Source organism: Microcaecilia unicolor, chromosome 2 (assembly GCF_901765095.1).
Source record: "Microcaecilia unicolor chromosome 2, aMicUni1.1, whole genome shotgun sequence".
Taxonomy (NCBI): domain Eukaryota; kingdom Metazoa; phylum Chordata; class Amphibia; order Gymnophiona; family Siphonopidae; genus Microcaecilia; species Microcaecilia unicolor.
Genome location: NC_044032.1, coordinates 236398917 through 236420240, shown reverse-complemented (window position 1 = coordinate 236420240; position 21324 = coordinate 236398917). Strand labels below are relative to the sequence as shown.

Sequence of the window (21324 nt, the reverse complement as noted above, 5' to 3'; positions counted from 1 at the left end):
GCAACTGACGTTCAGCAGGGCGGGTATGCGGCCTGGGGAAGAATGTTGGCAAGACAATTGACTGGTTAAGATGGAACTCCGACACCACCTTCGGCAGGAACTTTGGGTGGGTGCGGAGCACTACTCTGTTGTGATGAAATTTGGTATATGGAGCATGAGCTACCAGGGCTTGAAGCTCACTGACCCTACGAGCTGAAGTAACTGCCACCAAGAAAATGACCTTCCAGGTCAAGTACTTCAGATGGCAGGTATTCAGTGGCTCAAAAGGAGGTTTCATCAGCTGGGTGAGGACGACGTTGAGATCCCATGACACAGTAGGAGGCTTGATAGGGGGCTTTGACAAAAGCAAACCTCTCATGAATCGAACGACTAAAGGCTCTCCAGAGATGGCTTTACCTTCCACACGATAATGGTAAGCACTAATCGCACTAAGGTGATTCCTTACTGAGTTGGTCTTGAGGCCAGACTCTGATAAGTGCAGAAGGTATTCAAGCAGGTTCTGTGCAGGGCAAGAACGAGGTTCTAGGGCCTTGCTCTCACACCAAACGACAAACCTCCTCCACTTGAAAAAGTAACTCTTTTTAGTGGAATCCTTCCTAGAGGCAAGCAAGACCCGGGAGACACCCTCAGACAGACCCAACGCAGCGAAGTCTACGCCCTCAACATCCAGGCCGTGAGAGCCAGGGATTGAAGGTTGGGGTGCAGCAACGCTCCGTCGTTCTGCGAAATGAGAGTCGGAAAACACTCCAATCTCCACGGTTCTTCGGAGGACAACTCCAGAAGAAGAGGGAACCAGATCTGACGGGGCCAAAAGGGCGCTATCAGAATCATGGTGCCGCGGTCTTGCTTGAGCTTCAGTAAGGTCTTCCCCACCAAAGGTATGGGAGGATAAGCATACAGGAGGCCGGTCCCCCAATGAAGGAGAAAGGCATCTGACGCTAGCCTGCCGTGTGTCTGAAGCCTGGAACAGAACAGAGGCAGCTTGTGGTTGGTCTGAGAGGCGAAAAGATCCACCGAGGGGGTGCCCCACTCTCGGAAGATCTTGCGTACCACTCTGGAATGGAGCGACCACTCGTGCGGTTGCATGACTCTGCTCAGTCTGTCGGCCAGACTGTTGTTTACGCCTGCCAGGTACGTGGCTTGGAGAAGCATGCCGAAGCGACACGCCCAACGCCACATACCGACGGCTTCCTGACACAGGGGGCGAGATCCGGTGCCCCCCTGCTTGTTGACGTAATACATTGCAACCTGATTGTCTGTCCGAATTTGGATAATTTGGCAGGACAGCCGATCTCTGAAAGCCTTCAGTGCGTTCCAGATCGCTCGGAGCTCCAGGAGGTTGATCTGCAGATCCTTTTCCTGGAGGGACCACAGACCCTAGGTGTGAAGCCCATCGACATGGGCTCCCCACCCCAGGCGGGATGCATCCGTCGTCAGCACTTTCGTGGGCTGCGGAATTTGGAATGGACGTCCCAGGGTCAAATTGGTCCGTATGGTCCACCAGAGCAGTGAAGTGCGGCAACTGGTGGAGAGGCGGATGACATCCTCTAGATTCCCGGTGGCTTGGAACCACTGGGAAGCTAGGGTCCATTGAGCAGATCTCATGTGAAGACGAGCCATGGGAGTCACATGAACTGTGGAGGCCATATGACCCAGAAGTCTCAACATCTGCCGAGCTGTGATCTGCTGAGACGCTCTGGTCTGCGAAGCCAGGGCCAAGAGATTGGTGGCCCTCGCTTCGGGAAGGTAGGCCTGAACCGTCTGGGAATTCAGCAGCGCTCCTATGAATTCCAGAGACCGAGTTGGCTGGAGATGGGACTTTGGGTAATTTATCACAAACCCCAGCAGCTCCAGAAGTTGAATAGTGCACTGCATGGACCGGAGGGCTCCTGCCTTCGAGGTGTTCTTGACCAGCCAATCGTCGAGATATGGGAACACGTGCACTCCCAGCTTGCGTAGGTAGGCCGCTACCACCACGAGGCACTTTGTAAACACTCGTGGGGCAGAGGCGAGCCCAAAGGGCAGCACACAATACTGAAAGTGCCGTGCGCCCAGGCGGAATCTGAGATACTGTCTGTGAGCTGGCAGTATCGGGATGTGAGTGTATGCGTCCTTTAAATCCAGGGAACATAGCCAATCGTTTTTCTGAATCATTGGCAGAAGGGTGCCCAAGGAAAGCATCCTGAACTTTTCTTTGACCAGGAATTTGTTCAGGCCTCTCAGGTCTAGGATGGGACGCATCCCCCCTGTTTTCTTTTCCACAAGGAAGTACCTGGAATAGAATCCCTGCCCTTCCTGCCCGGGTGGTACGGGCTCGACCGCATTGGCGCTGAGAAGGGCGGAGAGTTCCTCTGCAAGTACCTGCTTGTGATGGGAGCTGAAAGACTGAGCTCCCGGAGGACAATTTGGAGGCAGGGAGGTCAAATTCAGGGCGTATCCGCACCGCACTATTTGGAGAACCCACTGGTCGGAGGTTATGAGAGGCCACCTTTGGTGAAAGAATTTTAACCTCCCTCCGACCGGCAGGTCGTCCGGTACGGACACTTGTAGGGCGGCTATGTTCCCGTGGATCCAGTCAAAAGCCCGTCCCCGGCTTTTGCTGTGGAGGCGCAGGGGGCTGCTTAGGCGCACGCTGTTGACGGGAACGAGCGCGCTGGGGCTGTCCCTGTGCCTGACGAGGCCTTCGGGCCGGCTGGTTGTACCTACGCTTCGCAAGAGAATAGGGTGCAGCCTGCCGAGCCCGGGAAAAACGCCCGCCCGCGGGGGCGGGTGCTGAAGGCGCCCGGTGGGAGAGCTTGTCGAGAGCGGTTTCCCGCTGATGCAGTTGGTCAACCATCTGCTCGACCTTCTCGCCAAAAATATTATCCCCCCGGCAAGGGACGTCAGCCAGTCTCTGCTGGGTGCGGTTGTCCAGGTCAGAGGCACGCAGCCATGAGAGCCTGCGCATCACTATACCTTGGGCCGCAGCACGAGATGCCACGTCACAGGTGTCAAAAATCCCCCTGGACAGGAACTTTCTGCACGCCTTCAGCTGCCTGACCACCTCCTGATATGGCCTGGACTGCTCCGGCGGGAGCTTATCGACCAGGTCCGCCAGCTGTTGCACATTGGTCCGCATGTGGATGCTCATATAGAGCAGGTAAGATTGGATGCGGGTCACGAGCATGGAGGATTGGTAGGCCTTCCTCCCAAATGAGTCCAGAGTGCGAGACTCCCGCCCCGGGGGCGCCGAGGCGGTATCCCTCGAACTCCGTGCCCTCTTGAGAGCAGAATCCACGACCGCTGAGTCATGGGGCAACTGGGGCCGCATGAGCTCTGGGTCAGAGTGGATCCTGTACTGGGACTCTGCTTTCTTGGGAATGGTGGGGTTAGTTAGTGGTCGCACCCAGTTCCGAAGCAGCGTCTCCTTCAGGACATTGTGCAGCGGTACCGTGGAGGACTCTCTAGGTGGTGATGGATAGTCGAGGACCTCGAGCATCTCGGCCCTCGGCTCTTCCACAGAGACCACGGGAAAGGGAATGCTTATAGACATATCCCGCACAAAGGAGGCAAAGGAGAGACTCTCAGGAGGTGAGAGCTTCCTCTCCGGTGACGGCGTGGGGTCCGAGGGAAGGCCCGTAGACTCCTCTGAGGAGAAATATCTCGGGTCTTCCTCTTCCCCCCACGAGTCCTCATCCTCGGTATCGGACATTAGCTCATGTAGCTGAGTCCGGTACCGGGCCCGGCTCGACGTCGAGGCACCGAGGTCTCGGTGTCGTCGAGCGGTGGACTCCCGCGCCGGCGGGGACGGAGCTCCCTCCATCGACGTCGACGGGGACTCCACCTGCGTGGCGGTCGAGACCGGCACCGCAAGCGGCGGCGGTGTCGACAGCCCCGGCGCCGGGCTAGAACTCGCCGGCGCCACAGTCATCGGCGCCGGGGGCGCAAGCACCCCCGACGCCGGCACAGCCTGGCGCATCAGCCCTTCCAGGATCCCCGGAAGGATGGCTCTGAGGCACTCGTCCAGGCCCGCTGCCGGGAAAGGCGGTGGGGCCGGTAAGGGTGTCGGTGCCAGAAGCTGCTGGGGGCCAGGAGACGGCACCGAGGTGCCGGAACCCCGACGCGTCGGTACCCTCCACCACCGACGGAGATCTCTCCTCTCTGCGATGACGCTTCGGCGTCGACTCCCCTTCAGGGTGCACCGAGGGCTCCCGGTGACGGCGCTTCTTATCTTTTTTCCGGTGCACGTCACCGGCGCCGGAGGGCATGGAGGAGGAGGAGGTCGATCCCCCTCGGTCTCGAGGTACCGGGTCCGACAGGGTTCGGTCCCGTGGCTCACGAGCTGAGGGAGTGACCGGGGCCGACAGCCCACGCGGCCTCTCAACCCCACTCTCACCGGCGGACCGGCGGGCCGACGGGACCTGTTCTCCTGGGGTCGCTGCCATCGGTGCCGATGTCTCGGGCATCGATACCGGTACCGAAGATCCGGCCTTCGATACCGATGCCGTCGAGGTCGACGTCGAGGGGCCGGCGCAAGTTCCAAAAAGACGGTCCCGCAGAACTTGCCTCGCAACCTGAGTCCGTTTCCGGAGACCGAGACACAGCGCGCACGACTTGAGATTGTGCTCCGGCCCGAGGCACTGGAGGCACCAAGCGTGGGTGTCGGTCTGCGAGATCGGCCGGCCGCAGCGACCACACTTTTTAAATCCACTCGGGACCTTCGAGGACATCGACGGAAAAATCGCGTCGGCGAAGTCAAAGTCGGCAATGGTGGCTAAAATCACACCACGAAAAAACTAGCCGACCGAGCGGCCACTAGGCCGCAACGAGGCGTCCCCGCTGGAAGCGAGGGAAAAGGGGAGCGCGTGCTCCACACGCGCGAAAATCTTTTTTTTTTTTTTTTTTTTTTTACAATACGAAGAAAGAAAGAAAGAGGAACCGAACGGGTCAAAGCAACGATCCGCGTAAACGCGGTCGAAAAATCCGGCGGCTGAACGGAGAGAGAGGCAATTGCACAACTCTCTCCAGTCGCGGAAAAAAAGTAACTGGCGGGAGCGGTCGCGCACGGGCGGGAAGACGGCCGCGCATGCGCGGTGGGCGTGCCCTGCGTGCCGACCGTCCCGCGAAGCTTCTTCCGGTTGGTGGGGGCTGCCGCGGACGTCAACCCAGTCGTGAGAACAAGCAGCCTGCTTGTCCTCGGAGAAATACAGAAGATTTGTCCCCCAATTGAGGAAGGCATCCAACGCTAGCCTGTCGTGGGCCTGAAGCCTGGATCAGAACTGAGAAACCTTGTGGTTGATATAAGTGGCAAAACGATCCACTGAAGGTGAGCCCCACACTCGGAAGATCTTGCGAGCTATGCCCCATATTGAAACACCACTCATGCAGTTGCATTATCCTGCTCAATCTGTCGACCAGAGTATTGTTTGCGCCCACCAGGTAAGTGGCTCGAAGGAACATGCCGTGTTGGCGAGCCCAATGCCACATCCGGAGGCCTCCTGACACAGAGGACATGATCCGATGCTCCCCTGCTTGTTGGTGTAATACATTGCAACCTGCTTGTCTGTCTGGATGAGAAGAATTCAGCAAGATAACTGATCTCTGAAAGCGTTTAGAGCATTCGTTTCCCGGGCAGACCAAGCACCTTGAGTGTGAAGCCCATCTACACGAGCTCCCCATCCCAGGAGAGATGCATCCATCGTCAGTACATTTTGTAGCTGAGGAATTTAGAATGGAAGTCACAGAGACAAATTAGATCGTATTGTCCACCACTGAAGAGAGCATACAAGCTCTGGGGACACTTGGATGACATCTTATAGAGTCCCTGAGGCTTGATACCACTGAGTAGTCAGTGACCATTGAGCTGATCTCATGTGAAGACGTGTCATGGGTGTAACATACACCATGGAAGCCATGTGGCTCAACAATCTCAACATCTGTCGAGCTGTGACCTGCTGAATGGTACAAACCTTGGATGTCAGTGAGACAAGATTGCCCACTCTCGTCTCTGGAAGGTAGGCTCAAACCCTCTGTGTGTCGAGCAGGACTCTGATGAACTCCAATCACTAGACAGGGTGGAGATGGAATTTGCAGTAGTTTAAAATGAACCCTGGTAGCTCAAGCACCCGAACAGTCATCTGCATGGACTCCAGAGCAACGTCCTCCGAGGTGCTCTTCACTAGCCAATCATTCAGATACGGGAACACGTGGACTCCCACTCTGTGTAGTGATGCTGCAACTATCGCTAGACACTTGGTGAAGACCCTGGGAGCTGATGCAAAGCCAAAAGGCAACACGTGATACTGAAAGTGATGTGTTCCCAGCCCAAACCAAGGGTGCCCAAAGAAACCATCCTGAACTTTTCTCGGACTAGAAGTTTGTTCAGGGCTCTTAGGTCTAGGATGGGACGCATCCCCCGTCTTCTTCTGCACAAGGAAATACCTGGAATAGAATCCCTGCCCTTCATCCCCCGGTGGAACGGGTTCAACCACATAGGCCTTTAGAAGGGTGGAGAGTTCCTCTGCAAGTACCTGTCAGTGTTGAGAGTTGATTGAATGAGCTCTCGGTAGGTAATTTGGAGGCTTCTGATACCAACTGAGGGCGTATCCGAGACGGACTATTTGAAGAATCCACCGGTCAAAGATTATAAAAGAAACCACCTTTAATGAAAACATTTTAGCCTCCCCCTGACTGGCAAGTCGTCCGGGATGGACACTTTTACAGCGGATATGCTCTGCTAGAGCCAGTCAAAAGCTCGCCCCTTGCTTTGCCTGGGGAGCAGCAGGGGCCAAAGGCGCACGCTGTTGATGTGAATGAGTGCACTGGGGCTGAGCCTGAGTAGGCTGGCAAGCCGGAGTGTACCTATGCCTTGAATAGTAGTAGGAACCACTCCTTGGCTTCCTAAAAATCCTCCTAGCTGAGAAGGTGGATGCGGAAGGCACCCAGCGGGAGAAAGAAGAGATTGTATCAGTATGCTTCTTGGCCAGTGACCTACTCAACCTTCTCTCCAAAAGGGTTACCCACCCCCCCCCCACCCAGCAAGGAGCATCCACCAGCCGCTGCTGAACAGAGTATTCCAAGTCAGAAACACACAGCCATGAGAGTCTACGCGTTGCTATACTCTGAGCAGAGATCCTGGATGCCACATCAAAAGTGTCGTAAGTGCCCCTGGCCAAGAACATTCGACACGCCTTCTGCTGCTTGACCAACTCGTGAAAAGGCTCTGCGTGCTCCAGAGGGAGTGCATCCACTAAGTCTGACAGCTGTTGCACCGAGTTTCACAAGTAGACGCTCGTGAAGAGCTGGTAGGATTGTATACGGGAGATGAGAACTGAAGCCTGGTACATCTCCTCCCAAAAGAATCCAGGGTCTCTAGTACTCCTGACTCTTTTGAGAACGGATTCCACCACCATGGAATTGTAAGGCAACTGAGGCCTATCAAAACCAGATGTACCGTGGATCCAGTACTGAGTGTCAATCTTCTTGGACATAACAGGGACTGACAGAAGGGATTCTCAGTTCCTGACAAGGGCTTCCTGGAGTACCTCGTGGAGAGATGCAGTCACAGCCTCCTTAGGAGGAGATGTATAGTCCAGGACCTTGAGCATCCTGGCTCTGGGCTCATCCAAAGGAAATGGAATGGCCTCAGTCATTTCCTTAACAAAAGATGGAAATGAAAGGCTCTCTGGCAGATACCATCTCCTTTCAGGTGGAGGGGAGGATTCAGCGGGAATCCCATAAGACTCATTTGAGGAAAGTATCTGGGATCCTCCTCTGAATCCCATGAGAACTCCTCCTCAGTGTCAGACAGTATCTTCCTGTGGGACTGCCAAGACCAAACCTTCCTCAGTGCCAAGCAACCATGTCCTCAAGAGTGGCGTTGAGAAGTCAACTCCTGCCTTGACTCTTGTGAACCTACCTCCAGCGATGTTGAGGGCGTGCCAGCCTGGGTGGCAGTTAACATCGGGGCCGCAAGCGGCACCGTCATCAGAGGCTGCAGGGTCGCAACTAGAGGTAAGGTAGGCGCAAGCACCCCCAATACCAACGCACACCATTGCATAAGGCCATCCAGCAGCTCAGGCACAAGGCCCAGATGTGCTCGAGGGTCACCAGAAAAAAGCTGGGGTGCTAGCTGAGGTGCAGGTTCCAGAACCGCTGGGGTTGACACGGGAGCGGAATCTTGGTTGATTGGAGACAAGTGCATTGGCACCTCCTGTATAGGGGGGGAGTGATCCTCCTGGCACCGATGCTTCTCAGGTGCCGAATCCTTTGATGCCCTGGAGCTCCCGGCACCATATGTGACTGATGATGATGATGATTCTTGGCCTTCAACCGAAGCATGTCACCAAGGCTCCTTGGTGCCGAAGTCGAATCCTCAAGTCGCCTCGGGGTCAGGTCCCACGATGGTCAGTCCCGGGAGGCATGCACAGCAGGAGGCCTTGAGACAGGTGGAGACCCACTCGATGCTTCACTGCTCCCAGTGTCTAAGGGTCTAGAAGCAGCCATGCTTACCAACGCTCCCAATACCTGTGAGATGCTCAACATCGATGCCGACTCCAAGGAACCATACTTGGCTCAAAAAATCCTCTCTTGTTGAGCCTCTCTGGAAACCTGGGTTCTCTTTTTCATAAAGAGATAGAGAACACAGTTAGCAGGGCTATGGTCGGGCTCAAGACACTGCAGACACCAAGAATGGGTGTCTTTTCCCAAGACAGTCTGACTGCACCGGGTACAGCGCTTGAAGCCACTGGGAATCTTCGTGAACAAGGACAGAAAAACTTCATTGGCTAAATTAAATGACTAGATGGTGCTTGAAAAAGGGGCAAGTCACAGAGAAAAATAAAGGGAGAGACACGACCAAAGTCAGGGCCTAAAAGCGGTGGGAAAAAAATAATAAAACTTAAAACCGGGCAAATCGATTTTAAGGAAATTAAAGGAAGGGTAAAAAGGGTCCAAAAAAAAAAAAAGGAGCCAAAAAGACATAGAAAAATAGCCGGAAGGCACAAAATAGCTCTCAAAAAACTGGACAAGTGAGGAAAGGACACAAAAACAAAACTTTCTCCTCAAGCGGAAAAGAGAACTGAGGAGACTGCGTTCGCATGCCGGGCAGGAAGGCACTTGCACTCCACAAAGCTCTATCTTTTACTATGGTAAATGCCAGAACAGGCGATGTGGATCAGCGTCACCCACTTGTGAGAAAATAGGAGCCTGCTTGTCCTCGGAGAATCTGTGGGACCTTCTATGAGGGTTACCTGGACAATGAAGTTAAACTAGAGGGGGAGTAGTAAGAGATGGGAGGGGGTTTATAAAGGATAATTTTATGCAAAAGTTACTTTATATCACTTTATATATCAGAAAAATGTGTTCATATTTATGTAGTATACTGCCAATGACTCATTCACTCCTATGCTTTCATCTGATGCCACTTGAAACCAGGTATACTTAGGCTACGCTGCTGATGAAAGACAGGGTTACCATATTTCCGGTTTTACCCGGACATGTTCTCTTTTTGATGACATGGCTGGGCAACCGGGCAGGTTTTGCCAGCCTGCCCGTTTGTCCGAATTTCCCCGAAGAGGTCACTAGACCAGCAGGGCAGTATAGTAAGGTAAGGGGAGGGGAGGATAGGTCACCCTTAGGGGTGTGTAACGGGGGGGGGGGGGGGTGGCGGGGCAAGTGTCCTTATTTTGGGGGGAGCAAATATGGTAACCCTAATGAAAGAGTGCTGAAGGCCTGCAGGAAGTACTGAATTCTACTTGCCTCAGTGTCAGATCCTCCTCCCCAAAGGACTTGCTGCAGCCATGGTGAGTGAACTCCAAGAAAGTGCTGCCAATCCAAAACCAACCTACCAATCTATCCTGCCACACAACTGCTCCAAGAAAGTAGAAAGTGGAGGAAAATGAATTGTGCAGCACATTTAGATATTAATCAATTAAACAAATAGTTATTTTAGTATACAAGGGAAAAGAAGTGACCTACTGGCTACACTAATGAAGCAGAATCATAAGATCAGATGTCAAATCCAGCCTCTCCCACTTCCATGCCTTCTGAACTCAGGCAAGTTACTTTAAGGCCCTTTTACTAAGCTGCGTTAAAAACGGCCTTGTGCTAGCGGTGGCGGCCGTTGTTGCCACAGCAAGGGGCCCTTTTACCACAGTGGGTGAAAATAGCCAAAAAAGAAATGGTCGTGTGGTAAGTTCGTACTTGCCGTGTGGAAATTTCAGGGGGGAAGCACTTACCGCCACGCATTGAGGTGGCAGTAGGGGCTCCTGTGCACGATGCTGCCTGATTACCGCTGAGTAACCCCCTGCAGAAATATTTTTTTCAATATTTCTACTAGTGCTAGAAATGGTGCACGCTGGGGGCAGCACTACCACTGGCACCTGTGTTGGGATGGTGGCAACCCTTTAGTAAAACAGCCCCTTTATCTCCCTCTGCCTCAGATTCCCTCTTAGAATGTAAGCTCTTTGGGGCCCTAGTCCAGCACTCCACATTTGTGCTGAAATATTTAAAATAAACATGGCTATAGGAGAGAAGAGACTTTAATAATGTTCCATTTACTAGGCTTCTCTTCTTTTATTAAACTCAGTTCAATTACAGCAACAACCTGGTATGTATTATTGATTTGTCTCACATTTAAATCTGATCTTTTTGATGCTGATTATCTGTACTGTGCCTTGAACCTTTCTAGACATTGGTAAGAATTTTGGGTTGCCTGTCTTTTGCCAGGCATAGTGCTTCCTCACTGCACAGGAGAAGGCAATAGCAAAGCACTCCTGTATCATGCCAAGGAAAAAAACAAAGGGAGGGTTCCCTCCCTGTACGTCCGTCCAGCTCAAAGGCACATCTAGATCTGGTCTACGGTCCAAGATATTTCTTTATGGAAGAGTATTTTTATGGGGCAATAGGGCCCATTCTAATCTACAAGTATATATACAATAAGAAAACAAGATCACATTTTTTCTTCTTTATATTTCTTAACCTATAAAGTAGACTAACAACATCCACACTACTTTACACACAATCCATATACAATTATTAGGCAACCGAGAGTCATCATGCAGTCCAACCGCCACCTGAAACTGAACATGTCCAAGACCGAGCTCATCGTCTTTCCACCAAAACCCACTTCTCCTCTTCCTCCACTTTCCATCTCAGTTGTTAACACCCTCATCCTCCCCGTCTCATCTGCCCGCAACCTCGGAGTCATCTTCGACTCCTCCCTCTCCTTCTCCACGCACATCCAGCAGACAGCCAAGACCTGTCGCTTCTTCCTCTTCAACATCAGCAAAATTCACCCTTTCCTCTCTGAACACACCACCCGAACCCTCGTCCACGCTCTCATTACCTTGCGCCTTGACTACTGCAACCTACTCCTCACTGGCCTCCCACTTAGCCATCTATCCCCCCTTCAATCTGTCCAGAACTCTGCTGCACGTCTTATATTCCGCCAGAACCGATCTACTCATATCACCCCTCTCCTCAGGTCACTTCACTGGCTTCCAATCAGATACCGCATTCAGTTCAAGCTTCTCCTTCTTACCTACAAATGCACTCAGTCTGCTGCCCCTCACTACCTCTCTACCCTCATCTCCCCTTACGTTCCAGCCTGAAACCTCCGTTCACAGGACAAATCCCTCCTCTCGGTACCCTTCTCCACCACTGCCAACTCCAGGCTCCGCTCATTCTGCCTCGCCTCACCCTATGCCTGGAACAACCTTCCTGAGCCCTTACGCCAAGCCCCCTCCCTGCCCATCTTCAAGTCTTTGCTCAAAGCCCACCTCTTCAATGCTGCCTTCGGCACCTAACTCTCACCTCTCAGGAAATCCAGACTGCCCCAATTTGACTACCCCTATCGGACTGACTGTTCACTTGTCCTTTAGATTGTAAGCTCTTTGAGCAGGGACTGTCCTTTATGTTAAATTGTACAGCGCTGTGTAACCCTAGTACTGCTTTAGAAATGTTAAATAGTAGTAGTAGTAGTACTTGCAGGAATCACTTTCAGCATGTATCAGTTTCTAAGGATTTGATGACCTTTTTTAAAATAAGATCACAGACATACTATATTTTTTTCATCTTTTTCCTCTCACACTGAGTAGAAACTGTAATCCAGCAGTAATTGTTCCTCATTAATGGAACAAGAAATAAATTATAAAAGGTAGGGGCTAAATTGTATGTATATCTTCTTTGTACCATACTTCCAAATTCAGCACTCACATCAGAATTACTGTTAAGATGATTTCTTTTAAAAGCATGTTAAACACAGCAAGCCCTATGCAGACCCAGACAGAACTTATGCTGCAATTCACTGCCTCTCCTCCCCCCACCCCCCAACCAGCTTGCCACATTTCAAAGCATACCTACATAGGGTAACTCAGTAATTCCCAAACTTGATTCTGGAGGCACCCCAGCCAGTCAGGTTTTCAGGATGCCCACAATGAATATTCATGAGAGAGATTTGAATGCACTACCTCCAAGATATGCAAATCTCTCTCATGAACATTCACTGTGGGCATCCTGAAAACCTGACTGGCTAGGGTGCCTCCAGGACCAGGTTTGGGAAACACTGGGGTAACTCACTTCAGAATTTAGCAGCATCACTTGGCTAGTTGACCTACACGTGCTGCTTTTCAAATCTCTACATCAGAGGTTTTCAACCCTGTCCTCAGTGCACACCCAGTCAGTTGGAGTTTTCAGGATACCCGCACTGAATTCAATAAGAATATCCTGAAAACCCTGACTGGCTGAGTGTGGCCCAAGGACTGGGTAGAAAACCCTTACTCGAAGTGATTCAGCAGAAGCACCTTGTAACCTCTACCCTCATGAACCCTCTTCTGGTAGGAATTTGATACTACAAAGCTGCCATATGAAGACCAATTTTTATTGCATGTATGTTTCACCCAAGCCCCACCTCCATATATTAGTCATGTATTTTGTTCAACATGCTGGAATTGGTGGTATGCGACTAATGGGACCTTTGACTATATGTTCTACTTTGAGATTCTCCACTTGGACCTTGGGTATGTGTGGTTTATATAAAAGCTTGCGAATGAGTGATTGTTTCGGACTATTTACCACTGAACCTTTTACATTAAATATGCAAAACAATGCAAGAATAAAGAAAAATTTTATATTTTATATTATAACATTTATGGCCAATTTTATTCCATAGTCAAAATAAATGATGCTCCTCAGTTTTCAATTTAAATATATTCCCTGTGTGTTACTTTTGTAATTTGTCAAATCTACCACTGATCATCTTATTTTTTGTACATTTACAAAAACGTTCTCCAGCATAAACCCATTCCTTCTGCTCACATCAATGATTTAACTACTATGGACAAGGATCTTTGGTATCACCCACCTTCAAAAAGCACCTCTCTCTCTCTCTCTCAACATCAATAACAAGGAATGAATTGAAAAGGGGGGGGGGGGGACAAAACAGACAGGCTTTGAGTACAAAACAGCAGTACAATAACCAAGCTGTCAACTTCCTAGGGTTCTTCTGTTTGCTTCTGATCTTCATTTTGACATGGGGAAGGCCATTGCACTTGCTAGTGATGTCACTTAGGCCATCCATTATATCTAATCAACGCAGAAAACTACTCAAATAGAAGCAGGGTACTCTCTGCTCTTGATCATGTTTCTTACCTTCAGCTGCAAAACAACAGCTGATATGTGTCTTAATGAAGGGGTATAAAATGCTGCTACTCTAGTAGGCTTGAAGTGAAGTGAGAGGCAATGTGCACCCTCAGTAATAATATCACCAGAAAACAAAAGAGATGGCACTTTTGAATTCAGCAAACAGGATGCAATCTCATTTTTAAAGAAAACTTGAAAACTAGCATTTTAAAAATGGAATTTGAAACTCTAATTATGTTGCTAATGGCTTATATAATTTACAGATATGGTAGAGACCAAGTAAAAAGCTGGTCTTTGTTAATATTAAATTGGATAGTACTACTTACATGGTGAATCTAACTGTTAGCATTATCTATAGTGAATCTAACTGTTAGCATTATCTATATGCAGTCAACACCACCATGTGTGGCTACAATGAACTCTTTTTCCAATATACTATAAGGCAACAATTAAACATATTGTGATCCATATAAATATAACATAAAACAAAGCTTTCAGTAAACGCTGCCCTCTACAACAGGAGTCCCAGGTATCATTACAAGTGGACTTTGGAGACAGTGTACTGCTTGAACACACAGAGGTGTTATTTACATAGCATACGGGAACAGGTACTCTTGATGTGCGGCAGTTAATTATTAAATTACACACATGTCTCTATTGTTAGAGCCAGGCTGTCAAGGCAAGCTTCGAGTGCTGCATGGTAGGGCATAAAATGACAAACAAAACTGTGTTGCACCTGGCACAGACATCTTTGTCAACCAGTGGGCAAATGCACACATTTATTTTCTCAAAACAATACAGTGCTTCATGGTCTGCTACTCTTGTTTCACCCAACTGTGGGGCTGGACCCAATAATGAGTCACAGGGGACTTGCCAATGGGTCAAGTGATAAAGCCTCATAGGGGAGTTGCCTAACTAAGACAATCTAGCACACAACTTAAAAAAAAAAAAAAAAAAAACTCTCTCAATATTATGGTAAATAGCCAGCATTCTTTCAGCACAAAATTTGTTGAGGGACAAAGTGGTTGGCAAATGATGATTTGGTCTTCTATAGCAGTTCCTGCAATTTTTGTGTTAGAAAGTGGATTTTGAAAAGAAAGAAGTCGCGATAATTTGCTAGCAAGAAGGAAAACAAAGATTCAGTAACAGGAATGTGGCTCTTTGTTGTTTTTCAGACATCATTCTTTAGCACAATTGCTATATTTCCTACTTTGATATTTAACATTCTCAGAGACTCAAACATATTTGTATCCGTTTGACTCAGGATGCTCTTAATTTTGACAAACGCAAAAGGAATTACACTTTTGGCTCTAATAACCCACACAAACTCCAGAACACAAGGCTGACACTAGCGCTGATCTAATGGGCATACATCACAACTATATATTTCTTTGCCCCAGTACTTTATAGTCCACCAGTGGCACTAGTATTGCTTAAACAATATATATACTGTAAGAATCAGAAATGTTTTGGCTTCAATATATCTTCTACTATATTTGGTAAAAGAGAAAAAAAAAAGTCACCATTGAAATGAAGTCCAACTTCAAATGCTGTTTGCCACAGATGTGGAATAGGAGGAACCCTTTTTGAAAGTAGAATCAACCCCTGATGTTTTGTAAGAATGGTTTAAAATAACCCTGATACAAACATCCTACTTATTAAAATGTTCCCGCTCCCTGAGAAAATAATTAAGTGTGTGGAGTAAAGATCTTGCTAATGACAAAGGCAGAGGATGGCACCTGCTTTAGACAGCCCTTTTGTGAGCCTCTGGAAGTCCCAACACAATGCCCCAGGAAGGAAAGTGACACCTGTTAAAAGCAGCCATCTGTTTCTAACAAGCTGGACACAGTCAAAATCATGGTCTATCCACTTAGGCAGGAATTCCTGAAACGTGGGCCCCAGAGTGCACCTGTGAACGAAGAAAAATTAAAAGCATCCAGCTCAAGATCACTAACATTAATAAACACTTTGACAGTACTGCAGGAAGTGGCACCCTAGGCGTCAGTGGGAAAACTGAATGCATTCTTTGAGTATTGCCATAGAACAATTCAGAAAGCTAGTTCTTAGCATTATGCTCAGAATTAAATGCAATCACTAATGAGTTCCATTCATAACTAAAGGCTGTTCTTTCTTGGTGCACTACTGCACTGCTAATGCTCCGAGTCTGACTCAGAGCCTGCAACAGCCCTCCAGCCACACAGTCATGCTGAAAGCTGGGGATTTTGACTGTTTGCAAACTAGTACTCTTTGCAGCTTTAAGACTCGCAATTAATACGCCTGCATAGATCATTATATTCCTACTGTTGCTGTAAACTTTCTTTTTCAGAATTTTTTGACAACACATTAGATGCCACTCTACAGAACATATAAATAGAAAAGTGATATATCAGGTACATGGAATAATTATGAAACAGTTGCACGTCAATTTCCTAGTAATAAAATCCTCGTGATTCCATAAAACCAGGCTCCTACAAAAACTCTGGATAAGAAAGTCACAAGAAAGGATAACAATAGAATCAACTAGAACTAGAAAAGGCTACATTAGGAAGATGGAAAGCAACAGCAATGTTGTTTACATCTGCAAACAATTTTCTAGTATAATGTTACTAACACGCTGCTTTCTTTTACGGGTGGCAAAACTGTATACTTCATCACAAAATGCTTTCCATCCAAAACGGCATAAAAAAAGATTAAGATTTCAAGTGTTCCAAAAGCCATGGTTAATGGATTCCAGTGACTTTATTACTGACGAATGCGTCACGGAAGCTGCCGGAACCCTCTGCTACAATGCAAGATAGCCCAGTAACCAGCAGACCACAGCATATGTCCCACAATACACAAATGAAACCCTCAAAAAGGGCAGCAGATACACACACAAGCACTCAGTTGTACGATTATAAAACCAGAAACATAAGTTAAACACAGAAATCTGCAGCATTAGAATGTCAAAAGAGAGGCACACATCACAAACAGCTGCTGTTCTGATAATCGAGGGCACTAGGGAATCCAAATGCAAAATGCAGAGCCTATCTACCAAACATCAAGGGGGGTGGGGGGGATGAACTGCTAATAGTGCTGTTCTTTGGAGTATTTTCAGAAGTAAACAAGCACTGCTGTGGTAACAATCCCAGTTTGCATACATCTGCATCTAATGTAATAGTTGAATTAAATGCAAACTTGACAAAAAAAAAACTCTCTCTCTTTTGGCTAGTACTTCTTTCTCGTTGCCGATATTTTTTTTATTTATGAGGATTTTATTTACTGATGTTTTGAAGAAATTTACCCAAAGGAAGCATATAGCAAGAAAAAAAACTGACATACTATACACAACAGAAATATACAGCAATAGAAATACTCAAACAGTACATAGTATGGCACAGTACGCTACTTACAATGTTAACGCAATACACATTAAAACATCTCAACAAACAGCATAGGGTGTAAGCAGAAGTGGAGAGTATAGACAGGTAAGATAGCTTAACAGGACGTATAACGTAAGAAAACAATGCAGTGGAGTCAGAAAATGATATAAGGACTTTCCCCTATGAGGAGAAAAGGAAGTCTCCTTAAAGGAACAAAATGGGTAAAATCTCAGCATGAAAAGGCATCAAATGCAGTGGTATAAGAAAAAACATGTAACTGATTGTATCACTGGGGAAAAATAAAACATTTATTCTACTTTAGTTTAGTACACTTATATTACACCCAACCATCAGTTAAGAGCAGATTATAGAATAAAATATTTTTTAAAAAACGTTCCACATAATGTATATCGAACATGCAAAATTTTAAAATATATCTGAACTAGACACTAATACTAAACAGCTTTCACCCTTAATAACAACCTCATTACATAGCCAAATACTCTGTAAAAAGTCATGTTTCCAAACAACGACAAAACATTACATAGGGGCCCTTTTACTAAAGGGCGGAAGGGTTACTGTGAGATTGGTGCTCAGCAAACTGGATCTACTGCTGGGCTCGCCCAGGAGCCCAACAGTAGTCCCGCCTTTGCCACACGCCACTTCTGGTACTAAAAAATACATTTTTTTTTCTAGCACCAACAGGGAGTATGCCCCGGCAGGTAATTCGGCAGCACTGCTTGATGCCCGGTTACCACCGGGTTAGCACCAGAGGCAGTAAGAACTCCAGCTGTAAATGGCCTCACAGCAATATTTTGCTTACCATACGGCTATTTACCAGTCCTCCTGAAAAAAGGCCCTTTTAGTGATGGCAGTAAAAGGTGGCCTCGGTGTGCGGCAAACCTGCACGCTGGCACCACCGTGGGACACCTTTTACTGCTGTTTGGTAAAAGGGGAACCCAATTTGTTATGGTGCTCATTTTCAAAGCACTTACAAAGTTACACATGTAATTATATAAACTTATAACTCTCTATGTGCTTTGAAATAAGCTCCTATATTCCTCAAATCAGAACTTGTTGGATAGTACGTTAGATGGGTCTATTTATGAATGTTGCTCAAAATTCAGACGATAAAGCACCACATTGAATATGTGAAAGTTGCAGTTGTTATCCCAACATCAACAATACAAGTATCAGTTCAGCAGTATTAAAGCTGTACCAAATAGCATATTTTACTATTTGGCCGAATATGAATAATGAAAATTATTATTCAGCTGAATACAACTAATGGGCATTAAGCTTAAATAACAAGCGAAGCAATGTGATGATTTAGCACAGTAGAGCCCCAGATTATTCATATTTGGATTTAAATCACTATTTGAATGAATACAAATAATGTATTCAGGACCGAATCAAATAGAATATAAATATTCAGTACAGTCCTAGTATGTAATGCATTCTAGAATACAAAACATTAATATCTCTCAATCTCAGGGTATGTCTGTACTTTGATACCCTGTCTCATTTTCAAAAGTAAGATGTCTTTTTCAACTTAATTTAGATACTAACCCCTAGATTCTACATAATGCGCTTAGATTTAGGTGTCAAAATTGGCGCGGATTCTATAACACCGCATGTAACTTAATTGGCTTAACAAGCTAATGAGTGCTGATAACAGCACTTACCAGTCAATAATAAGCGGATCCTGCAACAATGTGCGCCAAACTTCTAATGCACAGAGGCAAAAGGGGGCGTGATTATGGGCAGGCAAATGGGTATTTCATGGGCGTTCCAAAATGTAGGCGCCTAGTTATAGAATATGGCCAAGTGTGCCTAAATCTACACGCTGAGATTTACACCAGGTTTTCACTGGCATAAATGGATGTGCGCAGATATCACCGCTGAAATAGCAACTAAGCATGTTCTATAATCGGCGCCTAAATCTAGGCACCAATTATAGAATACACTTAGTAGGCACTGATTTCAGCACCACTTTTTTAGGCTCCATATACAGAATCTGCTCCTAAGGGGCCCTTTTAACACACATTAAATGCCAAGAAGTCTATAGGTATAAAATGGGCTTGTTAGGAACTTAGCATGTGTGCTAATTCTGTTAGTGCATGCTAAGCTTTAGTATAAGGGCCCCTAAGGAACCAGTATACGCCAACATTTTTTCTCTAGATAAAAGACAAACAGGTAAATTGCTTTCAGGAGCAAGGCAAGTGTAAGCAGATGCCTAAATACTTATTTGTATAAATTGAAAATGTGTTTAAACGGTTAAACTGGGAAAGAAACCAGGCATCATCTTAGCTCAGAAAACAAGATTAGTACTATAGTAAAGCATTAATGATTTAACTTCTTCCGCATTTGACAATCACCGGAATAATTAATACTGTCACATTCTTCAGAAGCAACTCTGTCAAATAAATCAATATGTTTTCTCTCGACACTGTCAGGTGGAAGAGGGATGGATTTAACACAAGATTTCATAAACTTATAAAATAAAACAAGACAGAATACAGTCACTTTTGAACTGTATTATATGTGAAAATAATTACTGAAAATATATCTGTTAGGAAACATATGTCCATGAAAAGCGTGGTTAAATCCAAACAAAATAATAAAAGAGCAAAACCGAAAAACAGCAAATAAGGGGAAAGTCTTGTGTTTTAGGCAAGGATATCTAGGGCTATTAAAAAAAAAAAACATTGTTAAATGAAAGATGAGTGTACGTGGATTTTTAGATCCAAATACTAGGCGGAGTTTAAATCCCTGAATATTAACAGTCACAAAGAAGAAGAAATATGCAATATAAATTTCAACACCTAAAAATTCAGACATTCTTTAGGAACAATTTGACCACAATTTCAGTTCCTAGAAATAAAAATACAAAAGCTGTTATATCAGAAAATCCATAAGTATAATTCATCTGAAAACAAATGTTTTCCTGTTACTTCTGCATTTCCCTTCTCAGTCTGTAATATGTAAAGGTGAGCACCACACTAGGAGAAGTTTTAAACATATCATCCCTTCAAATGAAAGCTGTAAGTCCAGGTCAATATAACTACATTCTGATTGTGAGGCCACACACCACTGCATCTGGCTTTCAGACAAGGCCAATGCCCTTATTCTATTAAAAAAAGGCCACTTGCAATAAAGAAGAGGAGGAGGGAAAAGGGCTCTTTTCCAGCTGCACTATCCAATCTCCTCAGTTCTTTCCAGCACAAAGAGCACAGGTTTTAAACAACACAGAAACTAAAGAGCAGAAGAACCAACATTATTTTAAATAAAGCACCATTCGCCCCTTCCAAATCAAAAAAAAGGGAGAGGGCGAGAATCGGCATTTAAAAAGAGTGCAGAAAATGTCCAGCAGCTATAATAATAAAAAGTCCACAGCAAAGGCCCCAGAGTGGCTTCCCTCTCATTCCTTCCTCCCTTCGCCTTAGCAGACACAGCGCAGAAATCCATACAAAGGCTCGTTTGGATGCCAATTTTATTTCCCTTCTCCCCCCCGCCCAAAACGTGATACCAGGAAATCACCACCATGTCCAGGAAGGATGATGTGAAAAGAACAAACCAGCCTCCTCCTGCCGCCTCTCCATCCACTCGCCCCCCCCCCCTCCCTAAACCAGAGCCCGGCAGAGAAAATCCAGCGAGGGGTGAGGATGGAGATATAACCTACAGAGAGGGGTAACATCAACATGTTTTGGTGCATTTTTTTCTTTTTATACTGACAAAATAAAAGCAAGATTAAAACATTATAGTCAGACAGGAAGAAGCCGAAAAAGGGAGAGGAAGAGCCGGCAATCAGAGAAGAGGAAGAGAGAGTAAAGAGAGAGATGATTATAGAATAATATTCACCTGGGCTGTGGATGGTTGTGTAGTTGCTTGTTGTTGTTGTTGTGATAGTGGTGATGGTGGAGGAGGTGGGTGATGGAGATGGTGAGGAGGAGAAGGAGGAGGATGAAGAGGAGAGGAGTAGTTGTTGTTGATGGGTAACAGTCGCCAGGACTACGGTGACTATGGCGCTTGATTCACAAGGCAACAGTTGCTATAACTCACAAAAGCGGAGGGAGGAGGAGGAGCGGGCAAAACCTAAGCTTACGGCCGGAAGAGGCGGGGCGGAGAAAGGGAACGCTAGTGCCCGGGGCGGCCATTTTGGATTTGGGCAAACATTTTCAAAATATAAATAAGGCCTCCGGACAACTATACGGAAAAGCCAATGTAGCCAAGTGGGTGGTTTCCCGCCAAATCGTGATGCATTTCAAAGTCTGTGGCAGGGCGAAGAATTGGGGGCAATAATCCTCGGTACGCATGTGCGCACCAACAAGCAGACGTCACC

The 21324-nt window shown here is 46.9% G+C and overlaps 1 protein-coding gene across 1 annotated transcript in view; it reads right to left on the bottom strand.

Moving 5' to 3' along the window:
- Positions 1 to 21029, bottom strand: part of RFX3 (regulatory factor X3) — a 604963-nt gene extending 583934 nt beyond the window's left edge. Inside the window, exon 1 of the mRNA XM_030193816.1 lies at positions 20844 to 21029. The gene's annotated coding sequence lies outside the window, so the exon portion shown is untranslated. The remainder of the gene's footprint in view (positions 1 to 20843) is intronic.
- Between the last annotated feature and the right edge of the window lie 295 nt (positions 21030 to 21324).